The 26931-nt window shown below is 39.0% G+C and overlaps 1 long non-coding RNA gene across 1 annotated transcript in view; it reads left to right on the plus strand.

Moving 5' to 3' along the window:
• Nucleotides 1–26536, plus strand: part of LOC147822531 (uncharacterized) — a 50787-nt gene extending 24251 nt beyond the window's left edge. The window contains exons 5-8 of the long non-coding RNA XR_015445593.1: nt 7063–7193; nt 10868–10949; nt 22628–22758; nt 26430–26536. This is a non-coding gene — a long non-coding RNA (uncharacterized LOC147822531). The remainder of the gene's footprint in view (nt 1–7062; nt 7194–10867; nt 10950–22627; nt 22759–26429) is intronic.
• The last annotated feature ends 395 nt before the right edge of the window (nt 26537–26931 follow it).

The following is a 26931-nucleotide window of genomic DNA, read 5'->3' on the forward strand; positions in this document are numbered from 1 at the left end:
ATGGGTGGTTTCTCCTCTGCCATGCTTTCCTGCCTTTAAGCCAGCTGACTGGATTGAAGCCTCTACAAACTGAGCCAAAATAAACCTTTCCATTTCACTGATACGAATGTTGAGTACTGTCTCTCAGTAACGAGAAAGCAACTAAGACAATATGCATAAATTTTTTCTTTTGTAAAAATAGAACTGTCGTATTTAGTACCTCATATCTTCCTTTTGCAGTTGTCTTTCCAATTGAGTATTATACACATCTACCAAATGCTTTGTTTTTAACAGTTTGCATATTTTATATCCACTATATGACTTAAAGTTGAATTTTGTTCTGCCCCTATTAATAAAGCTTATTGAAACTAGTAGTAAAATGATTATAGGTTGATTTGAATTCAAGGTGTCCTAACCAAACAAACCATATTTGTAGTTCCTTGTTAACTCAAAGCAAAAGGTTGTACCCTCTCCCAGGGTGAACCAGCTATTGGAGATACTTTTCCCAGGTTAGCTTGATGGAATTAGGTCCAAAGGCCTACACAACTCACAGGGAAAACTACTCACACTGTTCTCTACAAGGTCAGCTATCATCCAAATGCTATTTTATTCCTGCTTTGGGGTAGTACTGGGGACTGAGCCCAGGACCTTAGCATTGAGCTGCACCCCCAGCCATTTTTTATATTTTCATTTTTGAGACAGGGTCTTGCTAAGTCACTAAGTTTCTACTCGTATCATACACCTATCTCAGCTCCCCAGCATGCTGGGCTCACAGTCATGTACCATCACACCTGGCTCACAGTGGTTTGTATTTAATAGCTTTATTGAGATACAATTGATATACATTAAACGGAATAAAGTGTACAGTTTGATAAGTTTTGACATGTATATTAAAGCATAAGCACAATCAAAATGAACATATACATGGCCCCTGAAAGCTGCTTAATGTGTCTTTATAATCCATCTCACTTCTGTGTCCCCATAACCCCAGGCAACTACTGATCTGCTTTCTGATTATAGAGAATATTTTTACTTTCTGTAATTAAATATAAATGGAATCGTACAGCATGTACTCTTGTGGAAGTAAGGAATCTGGCCTTTCAGGGTAATTGAATTTCATCCATGTTGTCTCTCAGTAGTTCATTAATTTTTATTGCCAAGTAATAGTCCACTATATGACTTTACAATAGCCATTGAACTGTTGGGTAGACATTTATGTTCAAATTTTAATTATTAGAAGTAAAGCCACTGAGAATTCACAAGTATTCCTATGGAGGTGTACTTTTATTCTAGATAAATATGAGTGGAATGGCTGGATCATATGGTAGGTATGTTTTTCAGTGTTTGTACCATTTGTACATTCCTCCAGTTGTGTATGAGAGTTATGGTTCCTGCACATCCTTACTACTACTTGATATGGTTAGTGCTTTTACTCTTATCCATATCTCACCATTCTAATTTGCATTTAATTTCTCTAATGATGTTCAACATTTTTTCATACACACATCTGCCATCCATTAATTTTTTGGTGAGGTATGTGTGAATCTTTTGCCCATGTTTTAAGAATTGGATTGTTTATTTTTAAGAGTGTTTCATATGTAGTGGCTACAAGTTCATTGTTAGATATATACTGTTCAGGTATTTTTCCCAATCTGTGGTACGTTTATTCTCTAAAAAATGTCTTTTGCAGAGAAGATATTTTAAATTTTCACTGACTAATAATTATTTTACCACTTGGGCTTCAGTGTTGTGTATACAAAATCTGCATGAACAAGGTGACAAAGAGTCTGTACGTTATTGTTTTTAAAACTTTTAGTTTTCTAGTTTTATGAGAAAATAGTTTTCACTTTGTAGTTCAGGCTGACGTTGCATTCATGGCGATCCTCCTGCCTCAGTGCTGGGACTGCAGGCTTGTACCACTACACCCGACGTCTAAAACTTTTATAGTTTTAATTTTCATGGTTAGGGCTGTGATCCATTTTAACTTAATTTTTGTATATGATACAAGTTACAGGTCAAAGTTCATTTTTGAGTCGTAACAATATCCAAGTATTCCAGCACCATTTGCTGACAAACCTCTTCTTTCTCCATTTGCATTTTGTCAAAAATCGATTGTCCCTGTATTTATGGATCTACTTCTGGACTTGATTCTGTTCCATTGATCTAATTATCTTTTTCTTTTCTTTTTTTTTTTTTTTTTTGGTACCGGGGATCGAACTCAGGACCTTGTGCTTGCGAGGCAGGTGGCGGAACCACTGATCTAAATCCCTGGTCCACTCTGAAATTAACTTGATCTCAATGCTGCTCTGCCTTGATTACTATAACATTGCAATATTTTGAAATCAGGCAGCGTGATTCTTTCAACTTTTGTTTTTCAAAGTTATTTTGGTTATTTAATCTTGCATTTCCATATGAGTTTTAGAAACTTTTCAATTTCTACAAAAACTCCAGCTGGGATTTGCATTAAGATAGCTTTGAATCAGTAAATTAATTTAATAAGGTCTGGTATTTAACATTACTAAATATTCTGGCCCTGGAATAACCTCAACTTGCTTAGGTCTCCTTTAATTTCTCTCAGTAATGTAGTTTTCATGCAACAGCTTTTCAACAGCTGCATATATTCTTTTATATTTCATATTATTTAATCAGTCCCTTGGTGATGAGAATAGGATCTATTTTACTATGAGAATTAAGGCCACAATGAACATTCTTGCTCATATTTTCACAACATTTTAAATATTTATGCAAGATAAACCCCTTAAGTTGGAACTGCTTTTTCGAAGATCATGAATGGCAGTGCCTTCTAGCTGAAGGCCACCTGGATTATGCATGTATTTACACAAGTTGGATTTATTATTGGAGTGTGTGCGCATGCACATCCTGCAGAATCAATGGGGTGCTTCAGAAAGAGGGATTTATAAATGATTTGTAGGATTTGAGCTGTGTTAGCTGATTTGTGTGAAAGTTTAAGGAAGTGAAGCTCTGATATAGATTGAAAGCTGCCAAGAAATATGAGGACTTTATGATTTGGTATCTAGGCCAAGGCTAAAATTGTTACTGAGAAAGAAGCAGCAGTAACTGATACTAGCCATACAAGTATTTTGTCATTTTTATGATTCAGACAGTATTTTCTGTGTTCATACATGCTTACAGAGTGGCTTTGTTTGTGTCTTGCTACGTCACAGTGATAGGTTGGTCTTGTCTAATTTAATACTTTGTGAAATTATTTATGCACAACAAGAGAACTCCATGGCCTAGCTGTGAGTGTCAGGCCAGCTCATGGACTTCAGAGGCTGCTTTTCTTACGGATATTTACAAATTTCTATTTCTATTGTTGAATTGACCTTCAAAATAAATCCCCACCCAACCCATGGAACATGAATGTCTATTTGTTCATATACTTGCCAATATTTAGTACAATATTTTAAATCTTTGCTACTCTCATGTGCTAAACATTATGTTATTTTTATAACAACATTGTAAAGATTACATATATATTTTATGGATATAAACATTGACTAACACTTCTATATTCCACCGGGTTTAAGTCTATGCATGTGAGGAGAATGGACCACATAACCTAGTGAAGGCTGAAGAGTATAGTAGGTACACGTGTACCATTTGGCCTATTTTATTTTTGCTTCCTTATTGTTGCCCTTACCATGTATGTGATCTCCAAATTCAGGCATTTGCAAGTATCACCAACTGAGAACAACAAGAAAAGTTGTGACACTTTGTAATTTGTGAACTAGATTAAAAACACAAAAATAAAGAGTTTAGCTCTACTGACACTGTGTTCCAGAGGTGTGTTCCTGCACTGTATGACTGGCCCATATTTAAACAATAGCCAGGGCCGGGGATTTAGCCCAGTGGCACTGCACCTGCCTTGCGAGAGCAAGGTCCTGAATTTGATCCCTGGTACCCAAACAAACACAAAACAATAGCCAGTCAGTAGATTAGCAAGAAATAGATACGTACAAACAATGGAGATTATTAATGAAACTTTTCATTGAACAAAACTTTTTCAGTTACGTTTTTATGAAGATGATGTAGTTCAAGTTCTTTTGCTAAAAATGATTTGCCATTTTTTATAACATAAGCTTTGGAGAAGTATCATAATCGTAAATTAAAAGTCTTCAGCAGCATGCAAATTTTCCTTTATGAGATTTGGCATCATCTTACCTCTAGACACCTACTTTCAGGCTGAACTGTTAAGAGGTACTGTCCAGTGTTAGAACATCTTCTTAAAGGAGCTCTCCCCTAAAGGTACCATGTCCCTTTAAATAGCAATTGTCAAAGTTTTGCAGAAGGAAAGGAGAACTCCAGAAGCTTGCAAAATGAAAGAACTCCTTGTTGTATATGTTGAACACTTAATTTAGCAAACTAAGCTTGGATGTTTTCAGGTTGTGATACCCAAAATAAAGCAAGTTATAAAAGACTTAGGTAAAAATATTTTTCTTACCCATTGTGACTCTTCCATGTGGGAAGGGGAAACTCCTGCTATTCCTTATTGCCCAGTTCCTTTGTGGAAAGCACTAAAGTGTGTCAGAAATGAACAAAATGTCTAGTATGATGATTGAACTCAGGACCTTGCATTTGTGAGGCAAGCGTGGTGTCATTGAGCTAAATCCCTGGCCCCCTTGTATGCCTTTTCATTCTTTACATGGCCAGGCTGTTAATTTTTCCAAATTTACATTATGTTTTCCTTTTAATGAAAAATTCTGCTTTTAAATTGTGTATCTCCTCTTGCATCTTACTGAATGCAGTTAAAAGAACTGGTATAGATCCTACACTGCTGTGGTAGTCAGGGTTTTGCAAGGGAATAGATTTCATACAGGACACACAATTTGTAGGATTATTTTACAGTATTCACCCCTAGAAGAGTGCAAGAGATCTGTCCCCATGCTAGAGGCCTGAAAAATCCAGCTGAGGGCCTGGATCCCATGGCAGTGTCCTGCACAAGTCCAGCCAAAGGCCTAGAGTCCAAGGCAATGTCCTCCATGAGTCTGTATCAAGGACCTGCACTGGGAAAGCCCAAAAGTCAGTGGTGGAAGCCAGAATGTCTGTGCTGGTGTGGTGAAGGATCTGTGCCTGAAGGCTGAGGGATCTGCACTGGAGCCAGGAAATGATGCTCAAGGTGAAGACCAGAGCTGCACTGAAGAGAACAGCAGCCATTCCTAGCTCAAGTGAGGACTTGAGCTCCTCCTCCAATTACAGCTGAGTTGATATCAGGAAAACCAGCTGTGGCAAGCTTCTCTAGGAAAATCAACAGCGTGCAATCATCTCCTTCCATTTTCCTTTTATGCTTTTGGCAACAATCCTCAAGTTGATCGTCCACACCGAGAACCACACTCACTCAGTTCGGCTGGGTGTTCCCATTCAAGTTGACCAATAATTCATCCACCACAACTGCTTAGTTTAGAAATTTCTTCTGCCAGATATTCTATTTTATTGGTCTTAAATTCTGTCTTCTGTAACGCCCTAGGGCATGGACACAGTTCAGTCAAGTTCTTCATCAATTCAAACAAAGATGACCTTTATGTCAGGATCCAATATAATATTCCTCATTTCCACTTGAGACCTCATCACAATGGCCTTTACTGTCAATATTTCTACCAACATTTGGATCATAACCACTTACACAATCTCGTTCCTTTTCTTTATTTTATTTTATTTCTGGTACTGGGGATTGAACTCGGGACCTTGCGTTTGCAAGGAAGGCGCCGGAACCTCTGAGCTACATCCCAGGCCCACACTTACACAATCTCGAAGAATACTCAAACTTTCTCTACAGTCATTCTTTTGAGCCCTCACCAGAATTGCCCTTTATGCTCCCTTCACAGCCAATGAAGGACTTTTCTAGACTGTTCTAAGCTCTTCCAGCTTCTGCTCAGAACTAGTTAGTTCCAAAATTACTTCCACATGTTTATGTAACAATATAGCAAAACGCCACTACGTCTGTACCAATTTTATGATTTACTCTGTTTTGGTGCTATAATAGAAGACTACAGACTAGGAGATTTATAATGGATATAAATTCATTTGGCTCACAGCTGTGTAGGTTGGAGAGTCTAAGACTGAGGGGCTGACATCTGGTCAGGTCCTTCTTTCATTATTCCATGGTCAATGGGCAAAGAAGGGGGAAAAGAAAGGGAAGAGAGGAGGGAGAGTTGGATAAAGGGAGGTAGAGAGATAGAGAGACAGACAGACAGACTAGACTCATTCTTTTATAAGGAAGTTCCTCCCGTCCACAATAATACAACTAATTGCATTGTGAGAACAGAGTCCTCATTAGTTAAACACCTCTCAAATGTCTTACCTTTCAGCACCTCCACAATGAGGATCAAAGTTTCTAACACACAAACTTTGGGCAACACTTTCAAACTACAGCACTGTAGATATCAGTTAGAGCCTACTCATTAATTAAAGCCCACAAACAATGGAACAGATCATACCAATGAATGTACACCAGGAGGCAAAGATCATTGGGAGCATATTTAACGTACCTCTGCCACATCATCGTTAGGGTATTTCTCCATATTGGTTATTATTCGGAATGCTTCATATACCGTGATAATAGATGTATGTAATTTGCAAATATATATTTTAGTCTCCTCATATCGCCATGGAATGTTTTTAAATTTTTAATATAATACTTTAAAATTAATACAGCTAAGTTTGTAAATAAATTGAACATATTCTGAGCAGCATTACTTGTGAGCACCCGAGGAGATAATAGCATATAAGTTTCTGGTGGCTTCAAGATAAAATGAATTTGAGAAATTCCAGTTTCTATTACTGAGCAGGCCTCCATAATGTGATTTCCCTAATTTATTTAACTTTTCCTAAGTTTATAAAATCTGATCTGAATTATATATTAAGTAATATGTGACTTGAGTAAATGTTAGGCTAAAGGAAATGGAAATTAAAGTACCTTTTAGTTACATTAGTCTAACATTAATTTCCTACCCTATAGTTAATCTATTGGAAAGAAAACATCAGTTATTCTCATCAATCACTTGTCTGCCTTTCACCTTTAAATCCATTCTTTTCACGTGTGCCCATATGAATGTCTCTTGGCAGAAGAGGGAGTTATCTCTTTCAATCATCACCGCCACCGTCATCATCATAATTGAGAGAGGTGTAGTTGAAGGAGTATAACGTATCCAGGTCCAAAGGTCAGCTGGCCCATCAACTACACAAGAGATCGCAGGGTATGTACAATGTTTAGCAGCTTTCTTTCATTACTGTCTCTGTTGTGAAGGACTTTTACACACATTTCCTTCCTTTCATACCCTTTCTCCCCAGGATGTGAAATTTTAATAAGAGGGATGAACTGTTAGATATCTATTGTAGTTATGTGTAGTGCTAAATATCATTGTAATATCTACCAACCTTCTATACCCAAAAACTAATTTTCAGGCCCTGGGGGCCAATATTGCCTTGTTGAGAATGTACATGTTGAAGGTAAAAACTAGGACCTCACTCTTGCCCCATACCTCACCTGCGATATTGGAATATTTTCTTAGCCTCTGCCTGCCTCCCCTTTATCATCTGTAACAGGGGGATCATGATGCTTTCCTTACAAAACTGTTGTGAGGAGTAAATTAGAAATCCTGAAGAATAAACAGCACATAATAGAGTCTCAAGGAATGTTCATCCTGATCCACCTTTCTCTTCCCTCTCAAAGAAGTGATGACAATTATGCAGACCAAATGGTATAAGTGCCATAGAGATAGCCAGGAAATGTAGTAGTAAGAAGCAGCATGTATTTACCTTATAAATGAAACTCTGAGGCCTGAAAATCAGTTTCCCATTGAGCCTCCACAAGAAGAAACAATACAGATAAAGGGCAGGAATTGCCAGCCCTTGAATCTGATATCAGACCCATGATTCCTATAAAACCTTAAACTGAGATTTCATCTGGATCAGCTTTTTTTTTTTTGGTACCGGGTATCGGACTTGGGACCTTGTGCTTGTGAGGCAGGCATCAGAACCGCTGAGCTGAATTTCCAGCTGCATCAGCTTCTTAATCAGTGAGAGCCTGAGTGAGTACCCATGTGGGCACAATACTAGAAACATGTTAAACTACAAGTTTTTAAGTCCTCTAATCTATAAAGAAGACTGCTGCGAGTTGGGAAAGGGTAAGAGCTAGAATTGTTATTCCTCTTTCGTACCAGGATTCTGAAAACATGATTTTACATCAGTGAATTTGTCATTTGTAAATTGTGAATCATGAGGTTTTCCTCACAGAATTGTGAGAATAATGCAATATATATTATCGGATGATTTTCGCTATAAATATATAAGGGACATCATCCAGTAAGTTCTCTTTTCAACTTTTTAGTCTCTAAAACTAGTGTTTCTGAGATATATCTGATAAGATGATTGGAGGTTGGTTTGATGTCTTTAGCCATGCTGCTGTGACTATGTGTCTTAGTTACTTCCTCATTGCTGGGACAAAATACCTGCCACTCATAAGTTCAAAGAGGAAAGGTCTGTTTTAGCTCACAGTTTGAAGAGAATTCAATCCACAGTTGGTTGGTGCCAAGGCAGGACAGTATGAGAGAGAGGCATGGCAGAGGTGAAATAGTCCATGGCAGGGCAGACAGGAGGCAGCAAACAAACATGCGGGCTAAAAGTATATTGGATGGTGCCACCCACACCCAGGTTGGGCATTCCCATTATCCACAACCGGAACTATGCTAAACCAATCAGTGGAATAATTTAGTTTTCACACACACTTAGTCTGTATCCACATACCCTAGATCCAGCCACTGCTGAAAATCCCCACCTATGAATACATGAGGCTTTGAGGGGGAATCTAGATATAAGCCATAACACCACATTGGCATATATGTCCATGATTCTATGTAGTCAAGATCTAAGACTGTGGTAGGTGAAAGGATTCTTGTTTCTAAAACATGTTTCAAAAATATCTCTGCAAAGGAGTTGTATGATTTTGTCCTCTTCCAACATTGTATAGAGTTCTCTTGACCACACATTTTCCCTTTAAAGAGGATGCATAAACTCATTAATTGAGTTTTCTTTGCAAACACTAGAATCATTCCAGGGCATAATATGAGAGAGTACACGGAGCCATTGTATTTGGATTTTGAAATTTGCATGTGAAATATGCTATTTATAATAAGAGACAGAGAAAATGAAAAATAATCTAACTTTCTAACATCACTATGTCACATAAGGAAATATTAATAATATTTTTTAAATCCCTTATTTCCACAAATACTAAAAACCAAGTGCTCTTAATTTGTATTTTTGTTTGTTTTTTTTTGAGACAGGGTCTCACTATGTCATTCAGGCTGGCCTTGAGCTCACTATGTAGCCTAGGCTGGCCTTGAACTCACAGCAGTCCTCCTGCCTCAGCCTCCTGAGTGCTGGGATTACAGGTGTGCACCACCATGCCTGGCTAGTTTGTGTTTTTGTGGACACGTTGGAGAAAAAATTTTAAAGTTCATTAGTCAAATGTTTAATATCATGCTCGTTGACAGTCCCACTTGTGAGAATGTATCCTCCAGATTTACCCTAGGGAGCCCTCTTCTACCATCACTCCTGTGCCTACACAATTCAAGGCTGAGATGACCATTCTCCTAGCTGGCTTGGTGTGTTCAGGACCCCTGCTCCTGCTTTATCCATCTTTTCATCTCAATAGTAAAATCTGTCTCACAGCTAGATGACTATCTTAGATGGACCACCAAGAAGCCTTCACAATAATTAGCATTGGAGAAATGCTTAGGTCCCTACTCCTGGAGATACCTGTAGACCTCTTCCCTCATACCTGCCTTGGACAAATCGCCCCTTTTTCTCCTTTCTTTGTGTTTTCAAGGGCCACTCTTATCTACCACATAGCAACAGTTCTAGTCTTTCCTTAAACTTAATTTTTCATAAAGGATGGAAGAAACATTAGCTTCAGGGAGCTTCTGGCTCCAGCTCTGTCAGAAGCTTTCCCCAAGGAAAAGGGAAGCCTGGCTCCCTACAGCAAGAAAGGTAAACATAAAGAGAACAGAGTTTAATCACCTTAACAGTATGACTCCTGACACACTTGCTACCGATCTTCCACCAGCAACTCAACCTCAACCTGCCCTGGTTGGCAAGCTCCCTCCTTGCCTCTGATAGTGGGGCTGGTGAGCAACATCTTTGCCATTCAGCTCTACCGTTAGGAGTGCAGGATTTGTAGTCACATGCATCCATGAAGAGATGAATAGAGCATAGCAACAGTGTTCCTACGAGGGTTATTTCAGCAGTTGAAGTGAAAAAAAATGGATCTGGACCCTCTAAACAAACAGCTCCATAAATTTTCCTGCCTTTCTTCTCTAGATCAGGGAACTCACGTGGCTCTTTGATAGAACCCTTAAGCAAAGGTACTTTTATCTGGATGCAGACCAGAATCACCCTCAGAATCCTTTCTAAAGCTTCAGCTAAAACTCACCTGTGGATGAAAACAGGACTTCTGTATTGAAGGCCATTCAAATAATTAAGTTCTAATATAGGCCTAGAAAAAAATGTATATACAAATTTGGCACTAACAGTATATGAAAAAGCCTGTTTCCCTTCAATGTAGCACCGTGTACTGTATTGATAGCTTTTGTCTTTATTGGCAATCTGAGCACTTGCTTTCCTCAGTCATCCCCTTTGGAAGAGTGCTTTCATATAGTCATTAAACTTACAAACTCACAGCTCTTGTTCCTCTAGAGTACCTTGCATTCTAAGAGCATAAAAGGAAACCATACTTCTATGAGTAACTTGAGGGTAAACGAAAAGTATACAGGGTAGCTTACATGGGTTGCTGATTTCTGTTCCTGCCACCAAAATTGATGAATCAAGTGATGATGTGGCAAATGATTAATAATACCCTGCTCTTAATAAGGTACCAACTGAAGAGGCAGCCCTGGATCTATGCCAGCTTCACTCTCTGAATCACTTTCTGTGGACCAAGATGTGCTTCTTCTGTGAGTAAGGATGTATGCTTCCTGGAAATTAAGTGGAGGGGGGATGCTAAGAAAATGTCAGCTCAAAGGGAGGCCTTGAAAGAAGGGGAGCTTGATGTAAAAAATGAATAAAACTGTGGTCCTGAATGAGATTATACCCCACCCACAAAACAGCCACTTCCAGTTGAGAGGCAGGCAAGAAAGAATGGCAGGTGAGTGGTGTCAGGTATAAAAGCCAAAAACCAAGACCAGACCAGGCCACAACAAGCCTTTACTGTAGGGACAATCTGCCGGGCTGTCTCTGAACAAAGGAGAGACAAAAGCAGTATGGCCAGGATGGGGAGTGCTTCTTATAGGAGCTGGGGTGGGCCTTGTAGGAGCTGGGGTGGGGTTGAGTGAGGTAGTGGCTAGGAACTGGAGGAGCCTGTGACGTCACTAGCTGTTAGGAGGAGAGCAAGTATTAGGTTAGTTTTCTGGTGGGAGTAGGGGCATGTTGGGAAGCAGAAGGTAGATATTATATGCAGCAGCCACCCTAAATTGGAGGGAAATCTATCAAGAGGCTGGTGTCTCAAGGCAAAGACCACACACTGGATTGTGAGAATCTGGATCACTAACTCTGTCTCAATGAGATGCTGACCTCAATTGTTTAGAGAATTTTTACGTGATTTCATAAACTGGAACTAGAACTCAGGCTTGCTGTATCCCAGTTCTGTGCCGTCCTCCTGAATTAGTGTAAGCTGCCTTTGAGGATAGGCAAGGCTGGTTCTTCATATCTTGATGAAACAGTTTCCTCCTGTTAAGGGAGGGGACTGACAGCTCTACATTACAGGGTGGTCCTGTGGATGGACCACCCTCTGTTGTGTGGAAAACAAGCCCTGTGCAAATAGAAACTTTTCATGTTAATGAAACCCTGCGGTGCTTGGAAAATGGAGGGATCAGGCAATGGTGCCTTTTGCCCAGAGCACAGGTTGCTCTGCACATAGGACTAGGTCCATAGGGAAGGGGTAGAGAGAAGGGCTTGACAGGAGGAGGAGGAAGGCTGTTTTAGAGATAGAATTTTTTTATCCTCTTTCCAAATAGCTTCAGCATTACCTGGCCTGCTGCTCCTTCCAGTGTCTATATTTGGATCTGAGCCTCTGTTGCTATGCAACAGCCAGCCTCTGAGCACAATGATTTAGAAAAGTGTGTCCAGGCAGCTGTGTCCATAGAGTCCTGAAGAAAATAATGACAGAGGGGGTGGGGAGAAAGTGTAGGCTGCTTGTACAGGCATGGGGTCTTGATGTCTTGATGTTCTGATCTCTGAGAAGAGACACGTTTACAGTATAGACAGATCAGCTATCACTATGAGGGATAAATTCAGAGTCCCAGGGCAATTACAATTCTCAGGCACAGGGGCTGAGGGTGAGGAGGGGAAGGGAGAGAAACAGCCTGCACCAACTGAGGAACCCTCCTTTCTAACACTCAGAGGCTTCTGAAATTACAGATAGCTGAGTGAAGTCAGAAAAAAGAACTAGTAACGCCAGAGACAGTGGGAGAAGGATATAAGGAAGCAGTCTGAAATTTCATGACTGGCAGAGAACCTTGAGGTGAACCTCACTAGAGGGAGCAGAGTAGATGCCCCACCAAGGAGCCCTGAGGAAAACAGAGGCTCCAGGATTTGGTGGGATAAGGACAGCAGGACTGGAATTGGGCAGAGGTTGTAAATTTTCCCAGATCTGTCTGTAGGCAGTCTTCGAGAATTCGCAGTTTGTTTGCATTCTTAGACACTCTCACTCCCAAAATGTGGGTGTGAGGCTGAAGTATGTCTTATGCTTTAGATGAGGAATTCCCCCCAAAGCCTTATGTGTTCAGAGGTGAGGCTTCTGGAAGGTGATTTTATCATGAGGGGGCTTAGCCGACTTGGTGTTAAGAGATGGGGCCTGGTTGGAGGTAAGTTACTGGAAGTGTGACCTGGAAGGTTATGCCCCACAAACACATGCTCACTTGTGTTTCCTTCTCTTCTCTTTTTTTCTCTCTGCCCCCTTACATAACCTCTCAAATCTCTTCTCCTACATCCTTACTGGGTGTAAAAGTAATACGATCAAATCTATTTTTTTGTTATTCCTCTTCTTTTTTTGATATATCATTTCATTAATATTATTTGTCTTCATTATTATTTGCATTTCGTTATACCTCGTGGTTTTGGCATTTCATAAACATTTCTATGCACATATAGTTTTAATAAAAATTGTATATATTTGTTAAATATCATGCGTGTATATGTGTGTGTTTGTGGAGAGAAGAAATTACTACATGAAACTTCGTCACATAATTATCTACCTGCATATTCTTTTTAACATGAGAGTCCTTGAATTCTACTCTCATCAAATGTTCAGTGTTTAATACAATATTATTAACTGTGGTCATCATGATGTACATTAAATCTCTAGACTTATTCATCCTGCATAGTTGTAATTTTATAATCTTTGGCCAACCTCTTTTACTTTCTCCAATCTACTCCATCTCTGGCAATAACTATTCTTTTATTTCCCCTTAAATTCTTTTATTGGCACATTTTAGGTGTACAATACATTTACATTTCTCATTGGGATCTTACTGCTTTACATGATGTATCCTGGTTCTTTAGTTTTTCCCCATTCCCTGCCCTCCCTTCACCTCCTCCACCCTTCCCTATTTACAGAGCCTTTGTTTCCATTTTTTCCATTTCACATCATTATTCCTCTCTCTTCTTTCATTTCCCCTGCCCCTCCCAATACCCTTACCCCTTTGGGCCTTTTCTTCCTATTTTGCATTATCGATTATTCATTCTAATCATTGGTACATTTTAGGTATACAATATAATGGCATTCATCATTGGAAATTTGCACCTTTACATAGTCTCTCTTGGTTCTTATTTTTCACCCTTGCCCAGCCCTCCCTTCAACCCCTCCATTCCTCCCTATTTACCAAGATTTTGTGCCTATTTTTCCATTTTCTCAGATTAATTCCATTCCCTTCTATCCTTTGCCCTAGCCCTCCCACTTCCTTCCCCTTTGCCTTTTTTCTTCCTATTTCACATTACCTCGTGTACATTTTAGTCCTTATTTACACTTTCAGTTTCTCACCCTAGAGAAACTATTTGGTATTTATACATGTGTGTCCTATTTTTTTCACTTAAGAGTATCAGCTCAATGTGCGTCCATTTAGCTATAAATGTCTCTAATTTCTCCTTCTTTATGGCTGAGTAGTACTCCATCTTATAAAAAAAACACATTTTCTTTATCCAGTCTCCAGTTGATGGGCATCTAGGATGCTTTCAAGTTTTAACTATTACAAATTGTGCTGTTATGAACATGGATGCACATATATCGCTGTGGTATGACTCTTAATTCATTGGGGAAGACACCCAGCAGGGGAATAGCTGGGTCAATGGGACTTCCAGTCCTAGTTCTTTGAGGTATCTCCATACTGATTTCCACAGTGCTTGCACCAGTCTACACTCCCACCAGCAGTGGAGCAGGGTTCCCCTTTCCCCACAGCCCCGCCAGCATTTGTTATTGGTTGAGTTCATGATAGCAGCCATTCTTTCTGGAGTGAAGTGGAATCTCAGCGTTGTTTTCATTTGCATCTCTCAAATGACCCGTGATGTTGAACATTTTTTCATGTATTTATTTGCTGTTTCTACTTCTTTGTCTGAGAAATGCAAAACTTTGTTGAACAAACAAGATGTAGATGTGAATCATATAAGGAAGTAAAGTAATGTATATCCTACCTTTTTCTATCCATCTGTTCCTTGTATTCTAAAGACCTGGAATTGTTCTAAACATTGTTTCATACCTTGCATTTAAAAGATAGTTGCTTTCTGTCTCTTGCAAAATCATACTTTACTTTTTTATGATTTATTGTGTGTGTCACTTGAATGAAAGTCCAAAGAACTCAATCTTTCACTAGCAGGCAAGCCCAGTTTACATTTGTACTAGCTAAAACAGTGTAAACTTAATTGGAGAAATTTGAACCCATAACTGAAGTTCCACCAATATAGAACAAGAAATCAAGGGGAGAGGCTACTGTCTCAAACTACAAGATAATGATCCCTGGGAGACTTTATTGCCCAAAAAACATTTCAGGAATTTGGTTGAGGTTATGAGATTCAGAAGGAATTACAACACCTGGTCTGAGCTGTGGAGGAAGTCTTTATGTGTGAAACTATCAAGTACATGCTTTGAGATTTTCATTTAAGAAATCAAAACGAGATCATACTATAAAGATTTGTAACTTGTCCCCCCACTGATTGTATACTGTGACCATCTTTCCATGTCAGTAAATATGGTTCTGTAAAATACTTTTGAATCGCTTAGTGCTTTTCTTCTTTTAATAGTTGCTATATAATGTTGTAATCTTTCATTGCATAATCTCTTAAATATGATTTACTAGTTGTACCTCTAAAGCCTCATGTGCTCATAGGTAGGGCTTTTGGGAGGTGATTGGATCATAGGGGCATGATACTGTACTCACGAGTAGATTAGTCCCCTGATGAGTTTAAAGCCAAACGAGATGTTGAGAGGTGAAGTCTGGTCTGAGGAGGTGGGTCCATGGGGGTGTAGCCTAGAAGGATGTATCTCCCTCCTTGATCTGTCTCTCTCCTGCCAGCCATGCCATGGGTGGTTTCTCCTCTGCCATGCTTTCCTGCCTTTAAGCCAGCTGACTGGATTGAAGCCTCTACAAACTGAGCCAAAATAAACCTTTCCATTTCACTGATACGAATGTTGAGTACTGTCTCTCAGTAACGAGAAAGCAACTAAGACAATATGCATAAATTTTTTCTTTTGTAAAAATAGAACTGTCGTATTTAGTACCTCATATCTTCCTTTTGCAGTTGTCTTTCCAATTGAGTATTATACACATCTACCAAATGCTTTGTTTTTAACAGTTTGCATATTTTATATCCACTATATGACTTAAAGTTGAATTTTGTTCTGCCCCTATTAATAAAGCTTATTGAAACTAGTAGTAAAATGATTATAGGTTGATTTGAATTCAAGGTGTCCTAACCAAACAAACCATATTTGTAGTTCCTTGTTAACTCAAAGCAAAAGGTTGTACCCTCTCCCAGGGTGAACCAGCTATTGGAGATACTTTTCCCAGGTTAGCTTGATGGAATTAGGTCCAAAGGCCTACACAACTCACAGGGAAAACTACTCACACTGTTCTCTACAAGGTCAGCTATCATCCAAATGCTATTTTATTCCTGCTTTGGGGTAGTACTGGGGACTGAGCCCAGGACCTTAGCATTGAGCTGCACCCCCAGCCATTTTTTATATTTTCATTTTTGAGACAGGGTCTTGCTAAGTCACTAAGTTTCTACTCGTATCATACACCTATCTCAGCTCCCCAGCATGCTGGGCTCACAGTCATGTACCATCACACCTGGCTCACAGTGGTTTGTATTTAATAGCTTTATTGAGATACAATTGATATACATTAAACGGAATAAAGTGTACAGTTTGATAAGTTTTGACATGTATATTAAAGCATAAGCACAATCAAAATGAACATATACATGGCCCCTGAAAGCTGCTTAATGTGTCTTTATAATCCATCTCACTTCTGTGTCCCCATAACCCCAGGCAACTACTGATCTGCTTTCTGATTATAGAGAATATTTTTACTTTCTGTAATTAAATATAAATGGAATCGTACAGCATGTACTCTTGTGGAAGTAAGGAATCTGGCCTTTCAGGGTAATTGAATTTCATCCATGTTGTCTCTCAGTAGTTCATTAATTTTTATTGCCAAGTAATAGTCCACTATATGACTTTACAATAGCCATTGAACTGTTGGGTAGACATTTATGTTCAAATTTTAATTATTAGAAGTAAAGCCACTGAGAATTCACAAGTATTCCTATGGAGGTGTACTTTTATTCTAGATAAATATGAGTGGAATGGCTGGATCATATGGTAGGTATGTTTTTCAGTGTTTGTACCATTTGTACATTCCTCCAGTTGTGTATGAGAGTTATGGTTCCTGCACATCCTTACTACTACTTGATATGGTTAGTGCTTTTACTCTTATCCATATCTCACCATTCTAATTTGCATTTAATTTCTCTAATGATGTTCAACATTTTTTCATACACACATCTGCCATCCATTAATTTTTTGGTGAGGTATGTGTGAATCTTTTGCCCATGTTTTAAGAATTGGATTGTTTATTTTTAAGAGTGTTTCATATGTAGTGGCTACAAGTTCATTGTTAGATATATACTGTTCAGGTATTTTTCCCAATCTGTGGTACGTTTATTCTCTAAAAAATGTCTTTTGCAGAGAAGATATTTTAAATTTTCACTGACTAATAATTATTTTACCACTTGGGCTTCAGTGTTGTGTATACAAAATCTGCATGAACAAGGTGACAAAGAGTCTGTACGTTATTGTTTTTAAAACTTTTAGTTTTCTAGTTTTATGAGAAAATAGTTTTCACTTTGTAGTTCAGGCTGACGTTGCATTCATGGCGATCCTCCTGCCTCAGTGCTGGGACTGCAGGCTTGTACCACTACACCCGACGTCTAAAACTTTTATAGTTTTAATTTTCATGGTTAGGGCTGTGATCCATTTTAACTTAATTTTTGTATATGATACAAGTTACAGGTCAAAGTTCATTTTTGAGTCGTAACAATATCCAAGTATTCCAGCACCATTTGCTGACAAACCTCTTCTTTCTCCATTTGCATTTTGTCAAAAATCGATTGTCCCTGTATTTATGGATCTACTTCTGGACTTGATTCTGTTCCATTGATCTAATTATCTTTTTCTTTTCTTTTTTTTTTTTTTTTTTGGTACCGGGGATCGAACTCAGGACCTTGTGCTTGCGAGGCAGGTGGCGGAACCACTGATCTAAATCCCTGGTCCACTCTGAAATTAACTTGATCTCAATGCTGCTCTGCCTTGATTACTATAACATTGCAATATTTTGAAATCAGGCAGCGTGATTCTTTCAACTTTTGTTTTTCAAAGTTATTTTGGTTATTTAATCTTGCATTTCCATATGAGTTTTAGAAACTTTTCAATTTCTACAAAAACTCCAGCTGGGATTTGCATTAAGATAGCTTTGAATCAGTAAATTAATTTAATAAGGTCTGGTATTTAACATTACTAAATATTCTGGCCCTGGAATAACCTCAACTTGCTTAGGTCTCCTTTAATTTCTCTCAGTAATGTAGTTTTCATGCAACAGCTTTTCAACAGCTGCATATATTCTTTTATATTTCATATTATTTAATCAGTCCCTTGGTGATGAGAATAGGATCTATTTTACTATGAGAATTAAGGCCACAATGAACATTCTTGCTCATATTTTCACAACATTTTAAATATTTATGCAAGATAAACCCCTTAAGTTGGAACTGCTTTTTCGAAGATCATGAATGGCAGTGCCTTCTAGCTGAAGGCCACCTGGATTATGCATGTATTTACACAAGTTGGATTTATTATTGGAGTGTGTGCGCATGCACATCCTGCAGAATCAATGGGGTGCTTCAGAAAGAGGGATTTATAAATGATTTGTAGGATTTGAGCTGTGTTAGCTGATTTGTGTGAAAGTTTAAGGAAGTGAAGCTCTGATATAGATTGAAAGCTGCCAAGAAATATGAGGACTTTATGATTTGATATCTAGGCCAAGGCTAAAATTGTTACTGAGAAAGAAGCAGCAGTAACTGATACTAGCCATACAAGTATTTTGTCATTTTTATGATTCAGACAGTATTTTCTGTGTTCATACATGCTTACAGAGTGGCTTTGTTTGTGTCTTGCTACGTCACAGTGATAGGTTGGTCTTGTCTAATTTAATACTTTGTGAAATTATTTATGCACAACAAGAGAACTCCATGGCCTAGCTGTGAGTGTCAGGCCAGCTCATGGACTTCAGAGGCTGCTTTTCTTACGGATATTTACAAATTTCTATTTCTATTGTTGAATTGACCTTCAAAATAAATCCCCACCCAACCCATGGAACATGAATGTCTATTTGTTCATATACTTGCCAATATTTAGTACAATATTTTAAATCTTTGCTACTCTCATGTGCTAAACATTATGTTATTTTTATAACAACATTGTAAAGATTACATATATATTTTATGGATATAAACATTGACTAACACTTCTATATTCCACCGGGTTTAAGTCTATGCATGTGAGGAGAATGGACCACATAACCTAGTGAAGGCTGAAGAGTATAGTAGTAGGTACACGTGTACCATTTGGCCTATTTTATTTTTGCTTCCTTATTGTTGCCCTTACCATGTATGTGATCTCCAAATTCAGGCATTTGCAAGTATCACCAACTGAGAACAACAAGAAAAGTTGTGACACTTTGTAATTTGTGAACTAGATTAAAAACACAAAAATAAAGAGTTTAGCTCTACTGACACTGTGTTCCAGAGGTGTGTTCCTGCACTGTATGACTGGCCCATATTTAAACAATAGCCAGGGCCGGGGATTTAGCCCAGTGGCACTGCACCTGCCTTGCGAGAGCAAGGTCCTGAATTTGATCCCTGGTACCCAAACAAACACAAAACAATAGCCAGTCAGTAGATTAGCAAGAAATAGATACGTACAAACAATGGAGATTATTAATGAAACTTTTCATTGAACAAAACTTTTTCAGTTACGTTTTTATGAAGATGATGTAGTTCAAGTTCTTTTGCTAAAAATGATTTGCCATTTTTTATAACATAAGCTTTGGAGAAGTATCATAATCGTAAATTAAAAGTCTTCAGCAGCATGCAAATTTTCCTTTATGAGATTTGGCATCATCTTACCTCTAGACACCTACTTTCAGGCTGAACTGTTAAGAGGTACTGTCCAGTGTTAGAACATCTTCTTAAAGGAGCTCTCCCCTAAAGGTACCATGTCCCTTTAAATAGCAATTGTCAAAGTTTTGCAGAAGGAAAGGAGAACTCCAGAAGCTTGCAAAATGAAAGAACTCCTTGTTGTATATGTTGAACACTTAATTTAGCAAACTAAGCTTGGATGTTTTCAGGTTGTGATACCCAAAATAAAGCAAGTTATAAAAGACTTAGGTAAAAATATTTTTCTTACCCATTGTGACTCTTCCATGTGGGAAGGGGAAACTCCTGCTATTCCTTATTGCCCAGTTCCTTTGTGGAAAGCACTAAAGTGTGTCAGAAATGAACAAAATGTCTAGTATGATGATTGAACTCAGGACCTTGCATTTGTGAGGCAAGCGTGGTGTCATTGAGCTAAATCCCTGGCCCCTTGTATGCCTTTTCATTCTTTACATGGCCAGGCTGTTAATTTTTCCAAATTTACATTATGTTTTCCTTTTAATGAAAAATTCTGCTTTTAAATTGTGTATCTCCTCTTGCATCTTACTGAATGCAGTTAAAAGAACTGGTATAGATCCTACACTGCTGTGGTAGTCAGGGTTTTGCAAGGGAATAGATTTCATACAGGACACACAATTTGTAGGATTATTTTACAGTATTCACCCCTAGAAGAGTGCAAGAGATCTGTCCCCATGCTAGAGGCCTGAAAAATCCAGCTGAGGGCCTGGATCCCATGGCAGTGTCCTGCACAAGTCCAGCCAAAGGCCTAGAGTCCAAGGCAATGTCCTCCATGAGTCTGTATCAAGGACCTGCACTGGGAAAGCCCAAAAGTCAGTGGTGGAAGCCAGAATGTCTGTGCTGGTGTGGTGAAGGATCTGTGCCTGAAGGCTGAGGGATCTGCACTGGAGCCAGGAAATGATGCTCAAGGTGAAGACCAGAGCTGCACTGAAGAGAACAGCAGCCATTCCTAGCTCAAGTGAGGACTTGAGCTCCTCCTCCAATTACAGCTGAGTTGATATCAGGAAAACCAGCTGTGGCAAGCTTCTCTAGGAAAATCAACAGCGTGCAATCATCTCCTTCCATTTTCCTTTTATGCTTTTGGCAACAATCCTCAAGTTGATCGTCCACACCGAGAACCACACTCACTCAGTTCGGCTGGGTGTTCCCATTCAAGTTGACCAATAATTCATCCACCACAACTGCTTAGTTTAGAAATTTCTTCTGCCAGATATTCTATTTTATTGGTCTTAAATTCTGTCTTCTGTAACGCCCTAGGGCATGGACACAGTTCAGTCAAGTTCTTCATCAATTCAAACAAAGATGACCTTTATGTCAGGATCCAATATAATATTCCTCATTTCCACTTGAGACCTCATCACAATGGCCTTTACTGTCAATATTTCTACCAACATTTGGATCATAACCACTTACACAATCTCGTTCCTTTTCTTTATTTTATTTTATTTCTGGTACTGGGGATTGAACTCGGGACCTTGCGTTTGCAAGGAAGGCGCCGGAACCTCTGAGCTACATCCCAGGCCCACACTTACACAATCTCGAAGAATACTCAAACTTTCTCTACAGTCATTCTTTTGAGCCCTCACCAGAATTGCCCTTTATGCTCCCTTCACAGCCAATGAAGGACTTTTCTAGACTGTTCTAAGCTCTTCCAGCTTCTGCTCAGAACTAGTTAGTTCCAAAATTACTTCCACATGTTTATGTAACAATATAGCAAAACGCCACTACGTCTGTACCAATTTTATGATTTACTCTGTTTTGGTGCTATAATAGAAGACTACAGACTAGGAGATTTATAATGGATATAAATTCATTTGGCTCACAGCTGTGTAGGTTGGAGAGTCTAAGACTGAGGGGCTGACATCTGGTCAGGTCCTTCTTTCATTATTCCATGGTCAATGGGCAAAGAAGGGGGAAAAGAAAGGGAAGAGAGGAGGGAGAGTTGGATAAAGGGAGGTAGAGAGATAGAGAGACAGACAGACAGACTAGACTCATTCTTTTATAAGGAAGTTCCTCCCGTCCACAATAATACAACTAATTGCATTGTGAGAACAGAGTCCTCATTAGTTAAACACCTCTCAAATGTCTTACCTTTCAGCACCTCCACAATGAGGATCAAAGTTTCTAACACACAAACTTTGGGCAACACTTTCAAACTACAGCACTGTAGATATCAGTTAGAGCCTACTCATTAATTAAAGCCCACAAACAATGGAACAGATCATACCAATGAATGTACACCAGGAGGCAAAGATCATTGGGAGCATATTTAACGTACCTCTGCCACATCATCGTTAGGGTATTTCTCCATATTGGTTATTATTCGGAATGCTTCATATACCGTGATAATAGATGTATGTAATTTGCAAATATATATTTTAGTCTCCTCATATCGCCATGGAATGTTTTTAAATTTTTAATATAATACTTTAAAATTAATACAGCTAAGTTTGTAAATAAATTGAACATATTCTGAGCAGCATTACTTGTGAGCACCCGAGGAGATAATAGCATATAAGTTTCTGGTGGCTTCAAGATAAAATGAATTTGAGAAATTCCAGTTTCTATTACTGAGCAGGCCTCCATAATGTGATTTCCCTAATTTATTTAACTTTTCCTAAGTTTATAAAATCTGATCTGAATTATATATTAAGTAATATGTGACTTGAGTAAATGTTAGGCTAAAGGAAATGGAAATTAAAGTACCTTTTAGTTACATTAGTCTAACATTAATTTCCTACCCTATAGTTAATCTATTGGAAAGAAAACATCAGTTATTCTCATCAATCACTTGTCTGCCTTTCACCTTTAAATCCATTCTTTTCACGTGTGCCATATGAATGTCTCTTGGCAGAAGAGGGAGTTATCTCTTTCAATCATCACCGCCACCGTCATCATCATAATTGAGAGAGGTGTAGTTGAAGGAGTATAACGTATCCAGGTCCAAAGGTCAGCTGGCCCATCAACTACACAAGAGATCGCAGGGTATGTACAATGTTTAGCAGCTTTCTTTCATTACTGTCTCTGTTGTGAAGGACTTTTACACACATTTCCTTCCTTTCATACCCTTTCTCCCCAGGATGTGAAATTTTAATAAGAGGGATGAACTGTTAGATATCTATTGTAGTTATGTGTAGTGCTAAATATCATTGTAATATCTACCAACCTTCTATACCCAAAAACTAATTTTCAGCCCTGGGGGCAATATTGCCTTGTTGAGAATGTACATGTTGAAGGTAAAAACTAGGACCTCACTCTTGCCCCATACCTCACCTGCGATATTGGAATATTTTCTTAGCCTCTGCCTGCCTCCCTTTATCATCTGTAACAGGGGGATCATGATGCTTTCCTTACAAAACTGTTGTGAGGAGTAAATTAGAAATCCTGAAGAATAAACAGCACATAATAGAGTCTCAAGGAATGTTCATCCTGATCCACCTTTCTCTTCCCTCTCAAAGAAGTGATGACAATTATGCAGACCAAATGGTATAAGTGCCATAGAGATAGCCAGGAAATGTAGTAGTAAGAAGCAGCATGTATTTACCTTATAAATGAAACTCTGAGGCCTGAAAATCAGTTTCCCATTGAGCCTCCACAAGAAGAAACAATACAGATAAAGGGCAGGAATGCCAGCCTTGAATCTGATATCAGACCCATGATTCCTATAAAACCTTAAACTGAGATTTCATCTGGATCAGCTTTTTTTTTTTTGGTACGGTATCGGACTTGGGACCTTGTGCTTGTGAGGCAGGCATCAGAAACCGCTGAGCTGAATTTCCAGCTGCATCAGCTTCTTAATCAGTGAGAGCCTGAGTGAGTACCCATGTGGGCACAATACTAGAAACATGTTAAACTACAAGTTTTTAAGTCCTCTAATCTATAAAGAAGGACTGCTGAGAGTTGGGAAAGGGTAAGAGCTAGAATTGTTATTCCTCTTTCGTACCAGGATTCTGAAAACATGATTTTACATCAGTGAATTTGTCATTTGTAAATTGTGAATCATGAGGTTTTCCTCACAGAATTGTGAGAATAATGCAATATATATTATCGGATGATTTTCGCTATAAATATATAAGGGACATCATCCAGTAAGTTCTCTTTTCAACTTTTTAGTCTCTAAAAACTAGTGTTTCTGAGATATATCTGATAAGATGATTGGAGGTTGGTTTGATGTCTTTAGCCATGCTGCTGTGACTATGTGTCTTAGTTACTTCCTCATTGCTGGGACAAAATACCTGCCACTCATAAGTTCAAAGAGGAAAGGTCTGTTTTAGCTCACAGTTTGAAGAGAATTCAATCCACAGTTGGTTGGTGCCAAGGCAGGACAGTATGAGAGAGAGGCATGGCAGAGGTGAAATAGTCCATGGCAGGGCAGACAGGAGGCAGCAAACACAAACATGCGGGCTAAAATTATATTGGATGGTGCCACCCACACCCAGGTTGGGCATTCCCATTATCCACAACCGGAACTATGCTAAACCAATCAGTGGAATAATTTAGTTTTCACACACACTTAGTCTGTATCCACATACCCTAGATCCAGCCACTGCTGAAAATCCCCACCTATGAATACATGAGGCTTTGGGGGGAAATCTAGATATAAGCCATAAACCACATTGGCATATATGTCCATGATTCTATGTAGTCAAGATCTAAGACTGTGGTAGGTGAAAGGATTCTTGTTTCTAAAACATGTTTCAAAAATTCTCTGCAAAGGAGTTGTATGATTTTGTCCTCTTCCAACATTGTATAGAGTTCTCTTGACCACATTTTCCCTTTAAAGAGGATGCATAAACTCATTAATTGAGTTTTCTTTGCAAACACTAGAATCATTCCAGGGCATAATATGAGAGAGTACACGGAGCCATTGTATTTGGATTTTGAAATTTGCATGTGAAATATGCTATTTATAATAAGAGACAGAGAAAATGAAAAATAATCTAACTTTCTAACATCACTATAAACATAAGGAAATATTAATAATATTTTTAAATCCCTTATTTCCACAAATACTAAAAACCAAGTGTCTTAATTTGTATTTATGTTTGTTTTTTTTTTGAGACAGGGTCTCACAATGTCATTCAGGCTGGCCTTGAGCTCACTATGTAGCCTAGGCTGGCCTTGAACTCACAGCAGTCCTCCTGCCTCAGCCTCCTGAGTGCTGGGATTACAGGTGTGCACCACCATGCCTGGCTAGTTTGTGTTTTTGTGGACACGTTGGAGAAAAAATTTTAAAGTTCATTAGTCAAATGTTTAATATCATGCTCGTTGACAGTCCCACTTGTGAGAATGTATCCTCCAGATTTACCCTAGGGAGCCCTCTTCTACCATCACTCCTGTGCCTACACAATTCAAGGCTGAGATGACCATTCTCCTAGCTGGCTTGGTGTGTTCAGGACCCTGCTTCCTGCTTTATCCATCTTTTCATCTCAATAGTAAAATCTGTCTCACAGCTAGATGACTATCTTAGATGGACCACCAAGAAGCCTTCACAATAATTAGCATTGGAGAAATGCTTAGGTCCCTACTCCTGGAGATACCTGTAGACCTCTTTCCTCATACCTGTCTTGGACAAATCGCCCCTTTTTCTCCTTTCTTTGTGTTTTCAAGGGCCACTCTTATCTACCACATAGCAACAGTTCTAGTCTTTCCTTAAACTTAATTTTTCATAAAGGATGGAAGAAACATTAGCTTCAGGGAGCTTCTGGCTCCAGCTCTGTCAGAAGCTTTCCCAAGGAAAAGGGAAGCCTGGCTCCCTACAGCAAGAAAGGTAAACATAAAGAGAACAGAGTTTAATCACCTTAACAGTATGGACTCCTGACACACTTGCTACCGATCTTCCACCAGCAACTCAACCTCAACCTGTCCTGGTTGGCAAGCTCTCTCCTTGCCTCTGATAGTGGGGCTGGTGAGCAACATCTTTGCCATTCAGCTCTACCGTTAGGAGTGCAGGATTTGTAGTCACATGCATCCATGAGAGATGAATAGAGCATAGCAACAGTGTTCCTACGAGGGTTATTTCAGCAGTTGAAGTGAAAAAAAAATGGATCTGGACCTTCTAAAACAAACAGCTCCATAAATTTTCCTGCCTTTCTTCTCTAGATCAGGGAACTCACGTGGCTCTTTGATAGAACCCTTAAGCAAAGGTACTTTTATCTGGATGCAGACCAGAATCACCCTCAGAATCCTTTCTAAAGCTTCAGCTAAAACTCACCTGTGGATGAAAACAGGATTCTGTATTGAAGGCCATTCAAATAATTAAGTTCTAATATAGGCCTAGAAAAAAATGTATATACAAATTTGGCACTAACAGTATATGAAAAAGCCTGTTTCCCTTCAATGTAGCACCGTGTACTGTATTGAGATAGCTTTTGTCTTTATTGGCAATCTGAGCACTTGCTTTCCTCAGTCATCCCCTTTGGAAGAGTGCTTTCATATAGTCATTAAACTTACAAACTCACAGCTCTTGTTGTTCCTCTAGAGTACCTTGCATTCTAAGAGCATAAAAGGAAACCATACTTCTATGAGTAACTTGAGGGTAAACGAAAAGTATACAGGGTAGCTTACATGGGTTGCTGATTTCTGTTCCTGCCACCAAAATTGATGACACAAGTGATGATGTGGCAAATGATTAATAATACCCTGCTCTTAATAAGGTACCAACTGAAGAGGCAGCCCTGGATCTATGCCAGCTTCACTCTCTGAATCACTTTCTGTGGACCAAGATGTGCTTCTTCTGTGAGTAAGGATGTATGCTTCCTGGAAATTAAGTGGAGGGGGATGCTAAGAAAATGTCAGCTCAAAGGGAGGCCTTGAAAGAAGGGGAGCTTGATGTAAAAAATGAATAAAACTGTGGTCCTGAATGAGATTATACCCCACCCACAAAAACAGCCACTTCCAGTTGAGAGGCAGGCAAGGAAAGAATGGCAGGTGAGTGGTGTCAGGTATAAAAGCCAAAACCCAAGACCAGACAGACAGGCCACAACAAGCCTTTACTGTTAGGGACTCACGATGTCGGGACAATCTGCCGGGCTGTCTCTGAACAAAGGAGAGACAAAAGCAGTATGGCCAGGATGGGGAGTGCTTCTTATAGGAGCTGGGGTGGGCCTTGTAGGAGCTGGGGTGGGGTTGAGTGAGGTAGTGGCTAGGAATGGAGGA

Source organism: Heterocephalus glaber, unplaced genomic scaffold (genome assembly GCF_053883595.1).
Source record: "Heterocephalus glaber isolate CG9 unplaced genomic scaffold, H.glaber_assembly_v1.0 deba00001613, whole genome shotgun sequence".
Classification (NCBI taxonomy): Eukaryota; Metazoa; Chordata; class Mammalia; order Rodentia; family Bathyergidae; genus Heterocephalus; species Heterocephalus glaber.